Genomic DNA, 17,078 nt, shown 5'->3' with positions numbered 1-17,078 from the left:
GTACAATCCCCAATGCTTTCCTTGGCCTCGCCGACAGTCGGCTTCTTTCATTCATGTATTATAACGAGTATCCTCATTTCCCCTTCATTTATCTGCTTGTAGCTTACGGGAATCTCGGTTCTGGCAGTGTTGAAGCCACAGGTAGCATAATAGGGTTCTAGCACAGCTTTCGCCCTACCTCGTAATCACGTTCTACGTGACGCTGGCGGTAACACAGGACGTTCCACGTCCACCGCTATAGTTGAGGGCGGCGCTGGTGAACACTCTCAAGGTTGGTATATAGACAACATTGATACTCAAGAAAGTAGCAGTGGGAACAGCGGCCGATGTAGCTCAGTTGGAAGAGCACCGGACGCGTTATTCGGAGGTTGTGGGTTCGGTTCCCACCATCGGCACGTTGTTTTTCTTTCTACTTTGTGTTTATTTATCTTTCCCCTAAACACATTACATTACTAATTTACGTCATTAGGAAGTAAAAATAAAAAGAAGACAAAGTACAATCCCCAATGCTTTCCTTGGCCTCGCCGACTGTCGGCTTCTTTCCTTCATGTATTATAACGAGTACCCTAATTTCCCCTTCATTTATCTGCTTATATATATATTTGTAACTTAACGTTACAATATATATATATATATATGAAGGACAGAAGCCAACAGTCGGCGAGGCCAAGGAAAGCATTGGGGATTATGTTTTATGTCTTTTTTTTAATTTTTATTGGATAATCACAGAAATGAGTAATGCAATCTGCTTAGGGGAAAGATAATTAAACGCAAAGTAGAAGAAAAAACAACGTGCCGATGGTGGGGACCGAACCCACGACCTCCAAATATCGCGTCCGGTGCTCTTGAGGGCGGCGCTGGTGAACACTCTCAAGGTTCGTATACAGACAACATAAATACCCAAACAAGTAGCAGGGGGGACAGCGGCCGATGTGGCTCAGTTGGAAGAGCACCGGAGGTGATATTCGGAGGTCGTGGGTTCGGTCCCCACCATCGGCACGTTGTTTTTTCTTCTACTTTGTGTTTAATTATCTTTCCCCTAAGCAGATTGCATTACTCATTTCTGTGATTATCCAAGTAAAATTAAGAAAAAAGACATGAAACATAATCCCCAATGCTTTCCTTGGCCTCGCCGACTGTTGGCTTCTTTCCTTCATGTATTATAACCAGCACCCTCATTTCCCCTTCATTTATCTGCTTGTAGCTTACGGGGGTCTCGGTTCCGGCAGTCTTGAAGCCATAGGTAGCATAAGAGGGTTCTAGCACAGCTTTCGCCCTCGCTCTTGATCACGTTCTACTTTACGCTGGCGGTAACACAGGACGTTCCACGTCCACCGCTATAGTTGAGGGTGGCGCTGGTGAACACTCTCAAGGTTCGTATACAGACAACATAAATACCCAAACAAGTAGCAGGGGGGACAGCGGCCGATATAGCTCAGTTGGAAGAGCACCGGAGGTGATATTCAGAGGTCGTAGGTTCGGTCCGCACCATCGGTACGTTTTTTTTTCTTCTACTTTGTGTTTAATTATCTTTCCCCTAAGCAGATTGCATTACTGATTTCTGTGATTATCCAAGTAAAAATTTAAAAAGAAGACATAAAACATAATCCCCAATGCTTTCCTTGGCCTCGCCGACTGTTGGCTTCTTTCCTTCATGTATTATAACGAGCACCGTCATTTCCCCTTCATTTATCTGCTTGTAGCTTACGGGGGTCTCGCTTCCGGCAGTCTTGAAGCCATAGGTAGCGTAAGAGGGTTCTAGCACTGCTTTCGCTCTCACTCGCGATCACGTTCTACGTGACGCTGGCGGTAACACAGGACGTTCCACGTCCCCCGCTATAGTTGAGGGTGGCGCTGGTGAACACTCTCAAGGTTCGTATACAGACAACATTAATACCCAAGAAAGTAGCAGGGGGGACAGCGGCCGATGTAGCTCAGTTGGAAGAGCACCGGACGCGTTATTCGGAGGTCGTGGGTTCGGTTCCCAACATTGGCACGTTGTTTTTCTTTCTACTTTGTGTTTATATATCTTTCCCCTAAACACATACATTACTAATTTACGTGATTATGAAGTAAAAATTAAAAAAAAAGACAAAGTACAATCTCCAATGCTTTCCTTGGCCTCGCCGACAGTCGGCTTCTTTCATTCATGTATTATAACGAGTATCCTCATTTCCCCTTCATTTATCTGCTTATATATATATTTGTAACTTAACGTTACAATATATATATATATATATGAAGGAAAGAAGCCAACAGTCGGCGAGGCCAAGGAAAGCATTGGGGATTATGTTTTATGTCTTTTTTTAATTTTTATTGGATAATCACAGAAATGAGTAATGAAATCTGCTTAGGGGAAAGATAATTAAACGCAAAGTAGAAGAAAAAACAACGTGCCGATGGTGGGGACCGAACCCACGACCTCCAAATATCGCGTCCGGTGCTCTTGAGGGCGGCGCTGGTGAACACTCTCAAGGTTCGTATAGACAACATAAATACCCAAACAAGTAGCAGGGGGGACAGCGGCCGATGTGGCTCAGTTGGAAGAGCACCGGAGGCGATATTCGGAGGTCGTGGGTTCGGTCCCCACCATCGGCACGTTGTTTTTTCTTCTACTTTGTGTTTAATTATCTTTCCCCTAAGCAGATTGCATTACTCATTTCTGTGATTATCCAAGTAAAATTAAAAAAAAGACATAAAACATAATCCCCAATGCTTTCCTTGGCCTCGCCGACTGTTGGCTTCTTTCCTTCATGTATTATAACGAGCACCCTCATTTCCCCTTCATTTATCTGCTTGTAGCTTACGGGGTCTCGGTTCCGGCAGTCTTGAAGCCATAGGTAGCGTAAGAGGGTTCTAGCACAGCTTTCGCTCTCACTCGTGATCACGTTCTACGGACGCTGGCGGTAACACAGGACGTTCCACGTCCACCGCTATAGTTGAGGGCGGCGCTGGTGAACACTCTCAAGGTTCGTATACAGACAACATTAATACCCAAGATAGTAGCAGGGGAGACAGCGGCCGATGTAGCTCAGTTGGAAGAGCACCGGACGCGTTATTCGGAGGTCGTGGGTTCGTTTCCTGCCATCGGCACATTGTTTTTCTTTCTACTTAGTGTTTTTTGTCTTTCCCCTAAACACATTACATTACTAATTTACGTCATTAGGAAGTAAAAATAAAATAAAAGACAAAGTACAATCCCCAATGCTTTCCATGGCCTCGCCGACTGTCGGCTTCTTTCCTTCATGTATTATAACGAGTACCCTCATTTACCCATCATTTATCTGCTTATATATATATTTGTAACTTAACGTTACAATATATATATATATATATATGAAGGAAAGAAGCCTACAGTCGGCGAGGCATCTTTCCTTCATGTATTATAATGAGCACCCTCATCTCCCCTTCATCTATCTATCTATCTATCTATCTATCTATCTATCTATCTATCTATCTATCTATCTATCTATCTATCTATCTATCTATCTATCTATCTATCTATCTATCTATCTATCTATCTATCTATCTATCTATCTATCTATCTATCTATCTATCTATCTATCTATCTATCTATCTATCTATCTATCTATCTATCTATCTATCTATATATATATATATATATATATATATATATAAAAGTGAAAAATTGCTTCATACTGTTTCCAAGTTTATTTGTAGTCGACGTTTCGGCAGGAGCCCTGCCTTTCTCAGGCAGGGCTCCTGCCGAAACGTCGACTACAAATAAACTTGGAAACAGTATGAAGCAATTTTTCACTTTTATGTAACCTCTAGCAACCAAGTACGTCTATTTACTTATCCTATATATATATATATATATATATATATATATATATATATATATATATATATATATATATATATATATATATATATATATATATATATATATACATATATATATATCAAGGAAAGAAGCCAACAGTCGGCGAGGCCAAGGAAAGCATTGGGGATTATGTTTTATGTCTTTTTTTTTTAATTTTTACTTGTATAATCACAGAAATGAGTAATGCAATCTGCTTAGGGGAAAGATAATTAAACACAAAGTAGAAGCAAAAACAACGTGCCGATGGTGGGGACCGAACCCACGACCTCCGAATATCGCGTCCGGTGCTCTTGAGGGCGGCGCTGGTGAACACTCTTAAGGTTCGTATACAGACAACATAAATACCCAAACAAGTAGCAGGGGGGACAGCGGCAGATGTAGCTCAGTTCGACCCGCTAGAATATACTTTCGAGAAAGTGTGAATTGGTTTATTGCCATACAGAAAGTGGCTGCTGAACCTCCCGAATGGCTCTCAAGGGTAGAGCCTTTGCTGTCGTTGCGGGAGTTTTAATGTACTGAGACGAAGCCAGCCTGACATTGGCTGATGATGACCTTCCAATATGTACTTTGTTTTGTGTTATTCGTGTTGTGTTCTTGTGAAATGGTATGAACCAAAGCCAGGAAATAAAGAAAAAAAAAAAACAGATGTAGCTCAGTTGGAAGAGCACCGGACGCGATATTCGGAGGTCGTGGGTTCGGTCCCCACCATCGGCACGTTTTGTTTTTCTTCTACTTTGTGTTTAATTATCTTTCCCCTAAGCAGATTGCATTACTCATTTCTGTGATTATCCAAGTAAAAATTAAAAAAAAGACATAAAGCATAATCCCCAATGCTTTCCTTGGCCTCGCCGACTGTTGGCTTCTTTCCTTCATGTATTATAACGAGCACCCTCATTTCCCCATCATTTATCTGCTTGTAGCATACGGGGGTCTCGGTTCCGGCAGTCTTGAAGCCATAGGTAGCGTAAGATGGTTCTAGCACAGCTTTCGCTCTCACTCGTGATCACGTTCTACGTGACGCTGGCGGTAACACAGGACGTTCCACGTCCGCCGCTATAGTTGAGGGCGGCGCTGGTGAACACTCTCAAGGTTCGTATACAGACAACATAAATACCCAAACAAGTAGCAGGAGGGACAGCGGCCGATGTAGCTCAGTTCGAAGAGCACCGGACGCGATATTCGGAGGTCGTGGGTTCGGTCCCCACCATCGGCACGTTGTTTTTCTTCTACTTTGTGTTTAATTATCTTTCCCCTAAGCAGATTGCATTACTCATTTCTGTGATTATCCAAGTAAAAATTTAAAAAAAAGACATAAAACATAATCAACAATGCTTTCCTTGGCCTCACCGACTGTTGGCTTCTTTCCTTCATGTATTATAACGAGCACCCTCATTTCCCCTTCATTTATCTGCTTGTAGATTACGGGGGTCTCGGTTCCGGCAGTCTTGAAGCCATATGTTGCGTAAGAGGGTTCTAGCACAGCTTTCGCCCTCGCTCTTGATCACGTTCTACGTGACGCTGGCGGTAACACAGGACGTTCCACGTCCGCCGCTATAGTTGAGGGCGGCGCTGGTGAACACTCTCAAGGTTCGTATACAGACAACATAAATACCCAAACAAGTAGCAGGGGGGACAGCGGCCGATGTAACTCAGTTGGAAGAGCACCAGACGCGATATTCGGAGGTCACGGGTTCGGTCCCCACCATCGGCAGGTTGTTTTTCCTTCTACTTTGTGTTTAATTATCTTTCCCCTAAGCAGATTGCATTACTCATTTCTGTGATTATCCAAGTAAAAATTAAAAAGAAAAGACATAAAACATAATCCCCAATGCTTTCCTTGGCCTCGCCGACTGTTGGCTTCTTTCCTTCATGTATTATAACGAGCACCCTCATTTCCCCTTCATTTATCTGCTTGTAGCTTACGGGGGTATCGGTTCCGGCATTCTTGAAGCCGTAGGTAGCGTAAGAGGGTTCTAGCACAGCTTTCGCCCTCGCTCTTGATCACGTTCTGCGTGACGCTGGCGGTAACACAGGACGTTCCACGTCCGCCGCTATAGTTGAGGGCGGCGCTGGTGAATACTCTCAAGGTTCGTATACAGACAACATAAATACCCAAACAAGTAGTAGGGGGGACAGCGGCCGATGCAACTCAGTTGGAAGAGCACCGGACGCGATATTCGGAGGTCGTGGGTTTGGTCCCCACCATCGGCACGTTGTTTTTCCTTCAACTTTGTGTTCAATTATGTTTCCCCTAAGCAGATTGCATTACTCATTTCTGTGATTATCCAAGTAAAAATTAAAAAAAGACATAAAACATAAACCCCAATGCTTTTCTTGGCCTCGCCGACTGTTGGCTTCTTTCCTTCATGTATTATAACGAGCGCTCTCATTTCCCCTTCATTTATCTGCTAGTAGCTCACGGGGGTCTCGGTTCCGGCAGTCTTGAAGCCATAGGTAGCGTAAGAGGGTTCTAGCACAGCTTTCGCCCTCGCTCTTGATCACGTTCTACGTGACGCTGGCGGTAACACAGGACGTTAAACGTTCGCCGCTATAGTGGAGGGCGGCGCAGGTGAACACTCTCAAAGTTCGTATACAGACAACATAAATACCCAAACAAGTAGCAGGGGGGACAGCGTTCGATGTAGCTCAGTTGAAAGAGCACCGGACGCGATATTCGGAGGTCGTGGGTTCGGTCCCCACCATCGGCACGTGTTTTTTTCTTCTACTTTGTGTTTAATTATCTTTCCCCTAAGCAGATTGCATTACTCATTTCTGTGATTATCCAAGTAAAAATTAAAAAAAAGACATAAAACATAAACCCCAATGCTTTCCTTGGCCTCGCCGACTGTTGGCTTCTTTCCTTCATGTATTATAACGAGCGCCCTCATTTCCCCTTCATTTATCTGCTAGTAGCTCACGGGGGTCTCGGTTCCGGCAGTCTTGAAGCCATAGGTAGCGTAAGAGGGTTCTAGCACAGCTTTCGCCCTCGCTCTTGATCACGTTCTACGTGACGCTGGCGGTAACACAGGACGTTAAACGTTCGCCGCTATAGTGGAGGGCGGCGCTGGTGAACACTCTCAAAGTTCGTATACAGACAACATAAATACCCAAACAAGTAGCAGGGGGGACAGCGGCCGATGTAGCTCAGTTGAAAGAGCACCGGACGCGATATTCGGAGGTCGTGGGTTCGGTCCCCACCATCGGCACGTTGTTTTTTCTTCTACTTTGTGTTTAATTATCTTTCCCCTAAGCAGATTGCTTTACTCATTTCTGTGATTATCCAAGTAAAAATTGAATAAAAAGACATAAAACATAATCCCCAATGCTTTCCTTGGCCTCGCCGACTGCTGGCTTCTTTCCTTCACGTATTATAACGGCACCCTCATTTCCCCTTCATTTATCTGCTTGTAGCTTACGGGGGTCTCGGTTCCGGCAGTCTTGAAGCCATAGCTAGCGTAAGAGGGTTCTAGCACAGCTTTCGCTCTCGCTCTTGATCACGTTCTACGTGACGCTGGCGGTAACACAGGACGTTCCACGTCCGCCGCTATAGTTGAGGGCGGCGCTGGTGAACACTCTCAAGGTTCGTATACAGACAACATAAATACCCAAACAAGTAGCAGGAGGGACAGCGGCCGATGTAGCTCAGTTGGAAGAGCACCGGACGCGATATTCGGAGGACGAGGGTTCGGTCCCCACCATCGGCACGTTGTTTTTTCTTCTACTTTGTGTTTAATTATCTTTCCCCTAAGCAGATTGCATTACTCATTTCTGTGATTATCCAAGTAAAATTAAAAAAAAAAAGACATAAAACATAATCCCCAATGCTTTCCTTGGCCTCGCCGACTGTTGGCTTCTTTCCTTCATGTATTATAGCGAGCACCCTCATTTCCCCTTCATTTATCTGCTTGTAGCTTACAGGGGTCTCGGTTCCGGCAGTCTTTGGTTTGGTTTGGTTTGTGGGGTTTAACGTCCCAAAGCGACTCAGGCTATGAGAGACGCCGTTGTGGAGGACACCGGAAATTTCGACCACCTGGGGTTCTTTAACGTGCACTGACATCGCACAGCACACGGGCGCCCTGCTTTTTCGCCTCCACCGAAAAGCGGCCGCCGAGGCCGGGATTCGATCCCGCGTCCTTGGGAACAGTAGTCGAGCGCCGTAACCACTGCGCCACCCCGGCGGGGCTGGTTCCGGCAGTCTTGAAGCCATAGGTAGCGTAAGAGGGTTCTAGCACAGCTTTCGCTCTCACTCGTGATCACGTTCTGCGGACGCTGGCGGTAACACAGGACGTTGCACGTTCGCCGCTATAGTTGAGGGCGGCGCTGGTGAACACTCTCAAGGTTCGTATACAGACAACATTAATACCCAAGAAAGTAGCAGGGGGGAAAGCGGCCGATGTAGCTCAGTTTGAAGAGCACCGGACGCGTTATTCGGAGGTCGTGGGTTCGTTTCCTGCGATCGGCACGTTGTTTTTCTTTCTACTTAGTGTTTTTTTGTCTTTCCCCTAAACACATTACATTACTAATTTACGTCATTAGGAAGTAAAAATAAAAAAAAAGACAAAGTACAATCCCCAATGCTTTCCTTGGCCTCGCCGACTGTCGGCTTCTTTCCTTCATGTACTATAACGAGTACCCTCATTTCCCCTTCATTTATCTGCTTATATATACATTTGTAACTTAACGTTACAATATATATATATATATATATATACATATATATATATATATATGAAGGAAAGAAGCCAACAGTCGGCGAGGCCAAGGAAAGCATTGGGGATTATGTTTTATGTCTTTTTTTTTTAATTTTTATTGGATAATCACAGAAATGAGTAATGCAATCTGCTTAGGGGAAAGATAATTAAACGCAAAGTAGAAGAAAAAACAACGTGCCGATGGTGGGGACCGAACCCACAACCTACAAATATCGCGCCCGGTGCTCTTGAGGGCGGCGCTGGTGAACACTCTCAAGGCTCGTATACAGACAACATAAATACCCAAACAAGTAGCAGGGGGGACAGCGGCCGATGTGGCTCAGTTGGAAGAGCACCGGACGCGATATTCGGAGGTCGTGGGTTCGGTCCCCACCATCGGCACGTTGTTTTTCCTTCTACTTTGTGTTTAATTATCTTTCCTTTAAGCAGATTGCATTACTCATTTCTGTGATTATCCAAGTAAAATTAAAAAAAAAGACATAAAACATAATCCCCAATGCTTTCCTTGGCCTCGCCGACTGTTGGCTTCTTTCCTTCATGTATTATAACGAGCACCCTCATTTCCCCTTCATTTATCTGCTTGTAGCTTACGGGGGTCTCGGTTCCGGTAGTCTTGAAGCCATAGGTAGCGTAAGAGGGTTCTAGCACAGCTTTCGCTCTCGCTCTTGATCACGTTCTACGTGACGCTGGCGGTAACACAGGACGTTCCACGTTCGCCGCTATAGTTGAGGGCGGCGCTGGTGAACACTCTCAAGGTTCGTATACAGACAACATAAATACCCAAACAAGTAGCAGGAGGTACAGCGGCCGATGTAGCTCAGTTGGAAGAGCACCGGACGCGATATTCGGAGGTCGTGGGTTCGGTCCCCACCATCGGCACGTTGTTTTTTCTTCTACTTTGTGTTTATCTTTCCCCTAAGCAGATTGCATTACTCATTTCTGTGATTATGCAAGTAAAATTAAAAAAGACATAAAACATAATACCCAATGCTTTCCTTGGCCTCGCCGACTGTTGGCTTCTTTCCTTCATGTATTATAACGAGCACCCTCATTTCCCCTACATTTATCTTCTTGTAGCTTACGTGGGTCTCGGTTCCGGCTGTCTTGAAGCCATAGGTAGCGTAAGAGGGTTCTAGCACAGCTTTCGCTCTCACTCGTGATGACGTTCTACGGACGCTGGCGGTAACACAGGACGTTCCACGTCCACCGCTATAGTTGAGGCGGCGCTGGCGAACACTCTCAAGGTTCGTATACAGACAACATTAATACCCAAGAAAGTAGCAGGGGGGAAAGCAGCCGATGTAGCTCAGTTGGAAGAGCACCGGACGCGTTTTCGGAGGTCGTGGGTTCGCTTCCTGCGATCGGCACGTTGTTTTTCTTTCTACTTAGTGTTTTTTTGTCTTTCCCCTAAACACATTACATTACTAATTTACGTCATTAGAAAGTAAAAATAAAAAGAAGACAAAGTACAATCCCCAATGCTTTCCTTGGCCTCGCCGACTGTCGGCTTCTTTCCTTCATGTGTTATAACGAGTACCCTCATTTCCCCTTCATTTATCTGCTTATATATATATTTGTAACTTAACATTACAATATATATATATATATATATATATATATATATATATATATATATATATATATGAAGGAAAGAAGCCAACAGTCGGCGAGGCCAAGGAAAGCATGGGGGATTATGTTTTATGTCTTTTTTTTAATTTTTATTGGATAATCACAGAAATGAGTAATGCAATCTGCTTAGGGGAAAGATAATTAAACGCAAAGTAGAAGAAAAAACAACGTGCCGATGGTGGGGACCGAACCCACGACCTCCAAATATCGCGTCCGGTGCTCTTGAGGGCGGCGCTGGTGAACACTCTCAAGGTTCGTATACAGACAACATAAATACCCAAACAAGTAGGAGGGGGGACTACGGCCGATGTGGCTCAGTTGGAAGAGCACCGGAGGCGATATTCGGAGGTCGTGGGTTCGGTCCCCACCATCGGCACGTTTTTTTTTTCTTCTACTTTGTGTTTAATTATCTTTCCCCTAAGCAGATTGCATTACTCATTTCTGTGATTATCCAAGTAAAAATTTAAAAAGACGACATAAAACATAATCCCCAATGCTTTCCTTGGCCTCGCCGACTGTTGGCTTCTTTCCTTCATGTATTATAACGAGCACCCTCATTTCCCCTTCATTTATCTGCTTGTAGCTTACGGGAGTCTCGGTTCCGGCAGTCTTGAAGCCATAGGTAGCGTAAGATGGTTCTAGCACAGCTTTCGCCCTCGCTCTTGATCACGTTGTACGTGACGCTGGCGGTAACACAGGACGTTTCACGTCCGCCGCTATAGTTGAGGGCGGCGCTGGTGAACGCTCTCAAGGTTCGTATACAGACAACATAAATACCCAAACAAGTAGCAGGGGGGACAGCGGCCGATGTAGCTCAGTTCGAAGAGCACCGGACGCGATATTCGGAGGTCGTGGGTTCGGTCCCCACCATCGGCACGTTTTTTTTTTTCTTCTACTTTGTGTTTAATTATCTTTCCCCTAAGCAGACTGCATTACTCATTTCTGTGATTATCCAAGTAAAAATTAAAAAAAAAGACATAAAACATAAACCCCAATGCTTTCCTTGGCCTCGCCGACTGTTGGCTTCTTTCCTTCATGTATTATAACGAGCGCCCTCATTTCCCCTTCATTTATCTGCTAGTAGCTCACGGGGGTCTCGGTTCCGGCAGTCTTGAAGCCATAGGTAGCGTAAGAGGGTTCTAGCACAGCTTTCGCCCTCGCTCTTGATCACGTTCTACGTGACGCTGGCGGTAACACAGGACGTTAAACGTTCGCCGCTATAGTGGAGGGCGGCGCTGGTGAACACTCTCAAAGTTCGTATACAGACAACATAAATACCCAAACAAGTAGCAGGGGGGACAGCGGCCGATGTAGCTCAGTTGAAAGAGCACCGGACGCGATATTCGGAGGTCGTGGGTTCGGTCCCCACCATCGGCACGTTGTTTTTTCTTCTACTTTGTGTTTAATTATCTTTCCCCTAAGCAGATTGCATTACTCATTTCTGTGATTATCCAAGTAAAAATTGAATAAAAAGACATAAAACATAATCCCCAATGCTTTCCTTGGCCTCGCCGACTGCTGGCTTCTTTCCTTCACGTATTATAACGAGCACCCTCATTTCCCCTTCATTTATCTGCTTGTAGCTTACGGGGGTCTCGGTTCCGGCAGTCTTGAAGCCATAGCTAGCGTAAGAGGGTTCTAGCACAGCTTTCGCTCTCGCTCTTGATCACGTTCTACGTGACGCTGGCGGTAACACAGGACGTTCCACGTCCGCCGCTATAGTTGAGGGCGGCGCTGGTGAACACTCTCAAGGTTCGTATACAGACAACATAAATACCCAAACAAGTAGCAGGAGGGACAGCGGCCGATGTAGCTCAGTTGGAAGAGCACCGGACGCGATATTCGGAGGACGAGGGTTCGGTCCCCACCATCGGCACGTTGTTTTTTCTTCTACTTTGTGTTTAATTATCTTTCCCCTAAGCAGATTGCATTACTCATTTCTGTGATTATCCAAGTAAAATTAAAAAAAAAGACATAAAACATAATCCCCAATGCTTTCCTTGGCCTCGCCGACTGTTGGCTTCTTTCCTTCATGTATTATAGCGAGCACCCTCATTTCCCCTTCATTTATCTGCTTGTAGCTTACGGGGGTCTCGGTTCCGGCAGTCTTGAAGCCATAGGTAGCGTAAGAGGGTTCTAGCACAGCTTTCGCTCTCACTCGTGATCACGTTCTGCGGACGCTGGCGGTAACACAGGACGTTGCACGTTCGCCGCTATAGTTGAGGGCGGCGCTGGTGAACACTCTCAAGGTTCGTATACAGACAACATTAATACCCAAGAAAGTAGCAGGGGGGAAAGCGGCCGATGTAGCTCAGTTTGAAGAGCACCGGACGCGTTATTCGGAGGTCGTGGGTTCGTTTCCTGCGATCGGCACGTTGTTTTTCTTTCTACTTAGTGTTTTTTTGACTTTCCCCTAAACACATTACATTACTAATTTACGTCATTAGGAAGTAAAAATAAAAAAAAAGACAAAGTACAATCCCCAATGCTTTCCTTGGCCTCGCCGACTGTCGGCTTCTTTCCTTCATGTATTATAACGAGTACCCTCATTTCCCCTTCATTTATCTGCTTATATATACATTTGTAACTTAACGTTACAAGATATATATATATATATATATATATATATATATATATATATATATATATATATATATATATATATATATGTGAAGGAAAGAAGCCAGCAGTCGGCGAGGCCAAGGAAAGCATTGGGGATTATGTTTTATGTCTTTTTTTTAATTTTTATTGGATAATCACAGAAATGAGTAATGCAATCTGCTTAGGGGAAAGATAATTAAACGCAAAGTAGAAGAAAAAACAACGTGCCGATGGTGGGGACCGAACCCACAACCTACAAATATCGCGCCCGGTGCTCTTGAGGGCGGCGCTGGTGAACACTCTCAAGGCTCGTATACAGACAACATAAATACCCAAACAAGTAGCAGGGGGGACAGCGGCCGATGTGGCTCAGTTGGAAGAGCACCGGACGCGATATTCGGAGGTCGTGGGTTCGGTCCCCACCATCGGCACGTTGTTTTTCCTTCTACTTTGTGTTTAATTATCTTTCCCCTAAGCAGATTGCATTACTCATTTCTGTGATTATCCAAGTAAAATTAAAAAAAAAGACATAAAACATAATCCCCAATGCTTTCCTTGGCCTCGCCGACTGTTGGCTTCTTTCCTTCATGTATTATAACGAGCACCCTCATTTCCCCTTCATTTATCTGCTTGTAGCTTACGGGGGTCTCGGTTCCGGTAGTCTTGAAGCCATAGGTAGCGTAAGAGGGTTCTAGCACAGCTTTCGCTCTCGCTCTTGATCACGTTCTACGTGACGCTGGCGGTAACACAGGACGTTCCACGTTCGCCGCTATAGTTGAGGGCGGCGCTGGTGAACACTCTCAAGGTTCGTATACAGACAACATAAATACCCAAACAAGTAGCAGGAGGGACAGCGGCCGATGTAGCTCAGTTGGAAGAGCACCGGGCGCGATATTCGGAGGTCGTGGGTTCGGTCCCCACCATCGGCACGTTGTTTTTTCTTCTACTTTGTGTTTATCTTTCCCCTAAGCAGATTGCATTACTCATTTCTGTGATTATGCAAGTAAAATTAAAAAAGACATAAAACATAATACCCAATGCTTTCCTTGGCCTCGCCGACTATTGGCTTCTTTCCTTCATGTATTATAACGAGCACCCTCATTTCCCCTACATTTATCTTCTTGTAGCTTACGTGGGTCTCGGTTCCGGCTGTCTTGAAGCCATAGGTAGCGTAAGAGGGTTCTAGCACAGCTTTCGCTCTCACTCGTGATGACGATCTACGGACGCTGGCGGTAACACAGGACGTTCCACGTCCACCGCTATAGTTGAGGCGGCGCTGGCGAACACTCTCAAGGTTCGTATACAGACAACATTAATACCCAAGAAAGTAGCAGGGGGGAAAGCAGCCGATGTAGCTCAGTTGGAAGAGCACCGGACGCGTTTTCGGAGGTCGTGGGTTCGCTTCCTGCGATCGGCACGTTGTTTTTCTTTCTACTTAGTGTTTTTTTGTCTTTCCCCTAAACACATTACATTACTAATTTACGTCATTAGAAAGTAAAAATAAAAAGAAGACAAAGTACAATCCCCAATGCTTTCCTTGGCCTCGCCGACTGTCGGCTTCTTTCCTTCATGTGTTATAACGAGTACCCTCATTTCCCCTTCATTTATCTGCTTATATATATATTTGTAACTTAACATTACAATATATATATATATATATATATATATATATATATATGAAGGAAAGAAGCCAACAGTCGGCGAGGCCAAGGAAAGCATGGGGGATTATGTTTTATGTCTTTTTTTTATTTTTATTGGATAATCACAGAAATGAGTAATTCAATCTGCTTATGGGAAAGATAATAAACCGCAAAGTAGAAGAAAAAACAACGTGCCGATGGTGGGGACCGAACCCACGACCTCCAAATATCGCGTCCGGTGCTCTTGAGGGCGGCGCTGGTGAACACTCTCAAGGTTCGTATACAGACAACATAAATACCCAAACAAGTAGGAGGGGGGACTACGGCCGATGTGGCTCAGTTGGAAGAGCACCGGAGGCGATATTCGGAGGTCGTGGGTTCGGTCCCCACCATCGGCACGTTTTTTTTTTCTTCTACTTTGTGTTTAATTATCTTTCCCCTAAGCAGATTGCATTGCTCATTTCTGTGATTATCCAAGTAAAAATTTAAAAAGACGACATAAAACATAATCCCCAATGCTTTCCTTGGCCTCGCCGACTGTTGGCTTCTTTCCTTCATGTATTATAACGAGCACCCTCATTTCCCCTTCATTTATCTGCTTGTAGCTTACGGGAGTCTCGGTTCCGGCAGTCTTGAAGCCATAGGTAGCGTAAGATGGTTCTAGCACAGCTTTCGCCCTCGCTCTTGATCACGTTCTACGTGACGCTGGCGGTAACACAGGACGTTTCACGTCCGCCGCTATAGTTGAGGGCGGCGCTGGTGAACGCTCTCAAGGTTCGTATACAGACAACATAAATACCCAAACAAGTAGCAGGGGGGACAGCGGCCGATGTAGCTCAGTTCGAAGAGCACCGGACGCGATATTCGGAGGTCGTGGGTTCGGTCCCCACCATCGGCACGTTTTTTTTTTCTTCTACTTTGTGTTTAATTATCTTCCCCTAAGCAGACTGCATTACTCATTTCTGTGATTATCCAAGTAAAAATTAAAAAAAAAAAGACATAAAACATAATCCCCAATGCTTTCCTTGGCCTCGCCGACTGTTGGCTTCTTTCCTTCATGTATTATAACGAGCACCGTCATTTCCCCTTCATTTATCTGCTTGTAGCTTACGGGGGCCTCGCTTCCGGCAGTCTTGAAGCCATAGGTAGCGTAAGAGGGTTCTAGCACAGCTTTCGCCCTCGCTCTTGATCACGTTCTACGTGACGCTGGCGGTAACACAGGACGTTAAACGTTCGCCGCTATAGTGGAGGGCGGCGCAGGTGAACACTCTCAAAGTTCGTATACAGACAACATAAATACCCAAACAAGTAGCAGGGGGGACAGCGGCCGATGTAGCTCAGTTGAAAGAGCACCGGACGCGATATTCGGAGGTCGTGGGTTCGGTCCCCACCATCGGCACGTGTTTTTTTCTTCTACTTTGTGTTTAATTATCTTTCCCCTAAGCAGATTGCATTACTCATTTCTGTGATTATCCAAGTAAAAATTAAAAAAAAGACATAAAACATAAACCCCAATGCTTTCCTTGGCCTCGCCGACTGTTGGCTTCTTTCCTTCATGTATTATAACGAGCGCCCTCATTTCCCCTTCATTTATCTGCTAGTAGCTCACGGGGGTCTCGGTTCCGGCAGTCTTGAAGCCATAGGTAGCGTAAGAGGGTTCTAGCACAGCTTTCGCCCTCGCTCTTGATCACGTTCTACGTGACGCTGGCGGTAACACAGGACGTTAAACGTTCGCCGCTATAGTGGAGGGCGGCGCTGGTGAACACTCTCAAAGTTCGTATACAGACAACATAAATACCCAAACAAGTAGCAGGGGGGACAGCGGCCGATGTAGCTCAGTTGAAAGAGCACCGGACGCGATATTCGGAGGTCGTGGGTTCGGTCCCCACCATCGGCACGTTGTTTTTTCTTCTACTTTGTGTTTAATTATCTTTCCCCTAAGCAGATTGCATTACTCATTTCTGTGATTATCCAAGTAAAAATTGAATAAAAAGACATAAAACATAATACCCAATGCTTTCCTTGGCCTCGCCGACTGCTGGCTTCTTTCCTTCATGTATTATAACGAGCACCCTCATTTCCCCTTCATTTATCTGCTTGTAGCTTACGGGGGTCTCGGTTCCGGCAGTCTTGAAGCCATAGGTAGCGTAAGAGGGTTCTAGCACAGCTTTCGCTCTCGCTCTTGATCACGTTCTACGTGACGCTGGCGGTAACACAGGACGTTCCACGTCCGCCGCTATAGTTGAGGGCGGCGCTGGTGAACACTCTCAAGGTTCGTATACAGACAACATAAATACCCAAACAAGTAGCAGGAGGGACAGCGGCCGATGTAGCTCAGTTGGAAGAGCACCGGACGCGATATTCGGAGGACGAGGGTTCGGTCCCCACCATCGGCACGTTGTTTTTTCTTCTACTTTGTGTTTAATTATCTTTCCCCTAAGCAGATTGCATTACTCATTTCTGTGATTATCCAAGTAAAACTAAAAAAAAGACATAAAACATAATCCCCAATGCTTTCCTTGGCCTCGCCGACTGTTGGCTTCTTTCCTTCATGTATTATAGCGAGCACCCTCATTTCCCCTTCATTTATCTGCTTGTAGCTTACGGGGGTCTCGGTTCCGGCAGTCTTGAAGCCATAGGTAGCGTAAG

General features: G+C 45.2%; 1 non-coding gene across 1 annotated transcript; it reads left to right on the top strand.

The window, feature by feature from the left end:
• The first annotated feature begins 926 nt into the window (after window positions 1–926).
• On the top strand, window positions 927–999 carry TRNAS-UGA (transfer RNA serine (anticodon UGA)). Its single transcript has one exon. It is a non-coding gene; the product is annotated as a tRNA-Ser (tRNA).
• Window positions 1,000–17,078: the final 16,079 nt, after the last annotated feature.

The sequence above is a fragment of the Amblyomma maculatum genome, chromosome 4 (assembly GCF_055883805.1).
Source record: "Amblyomma maculatum isolate TAMU_Amacu chromosome 4, ASM5588380v1, whole genome shotgun sequence".
In the NCBI taxonomy this organism is placed as follows: Eukaryota; Metazoa; Arthropoda; class Arachnida; order Ixodida; family Ixodidae; genus Amblyomma; species Amblyomma maculatum.
Note: the sequence above shows the minus strand (reverse complement) of the source record. Positions and strands in the feature narration are given on the sequence as shown.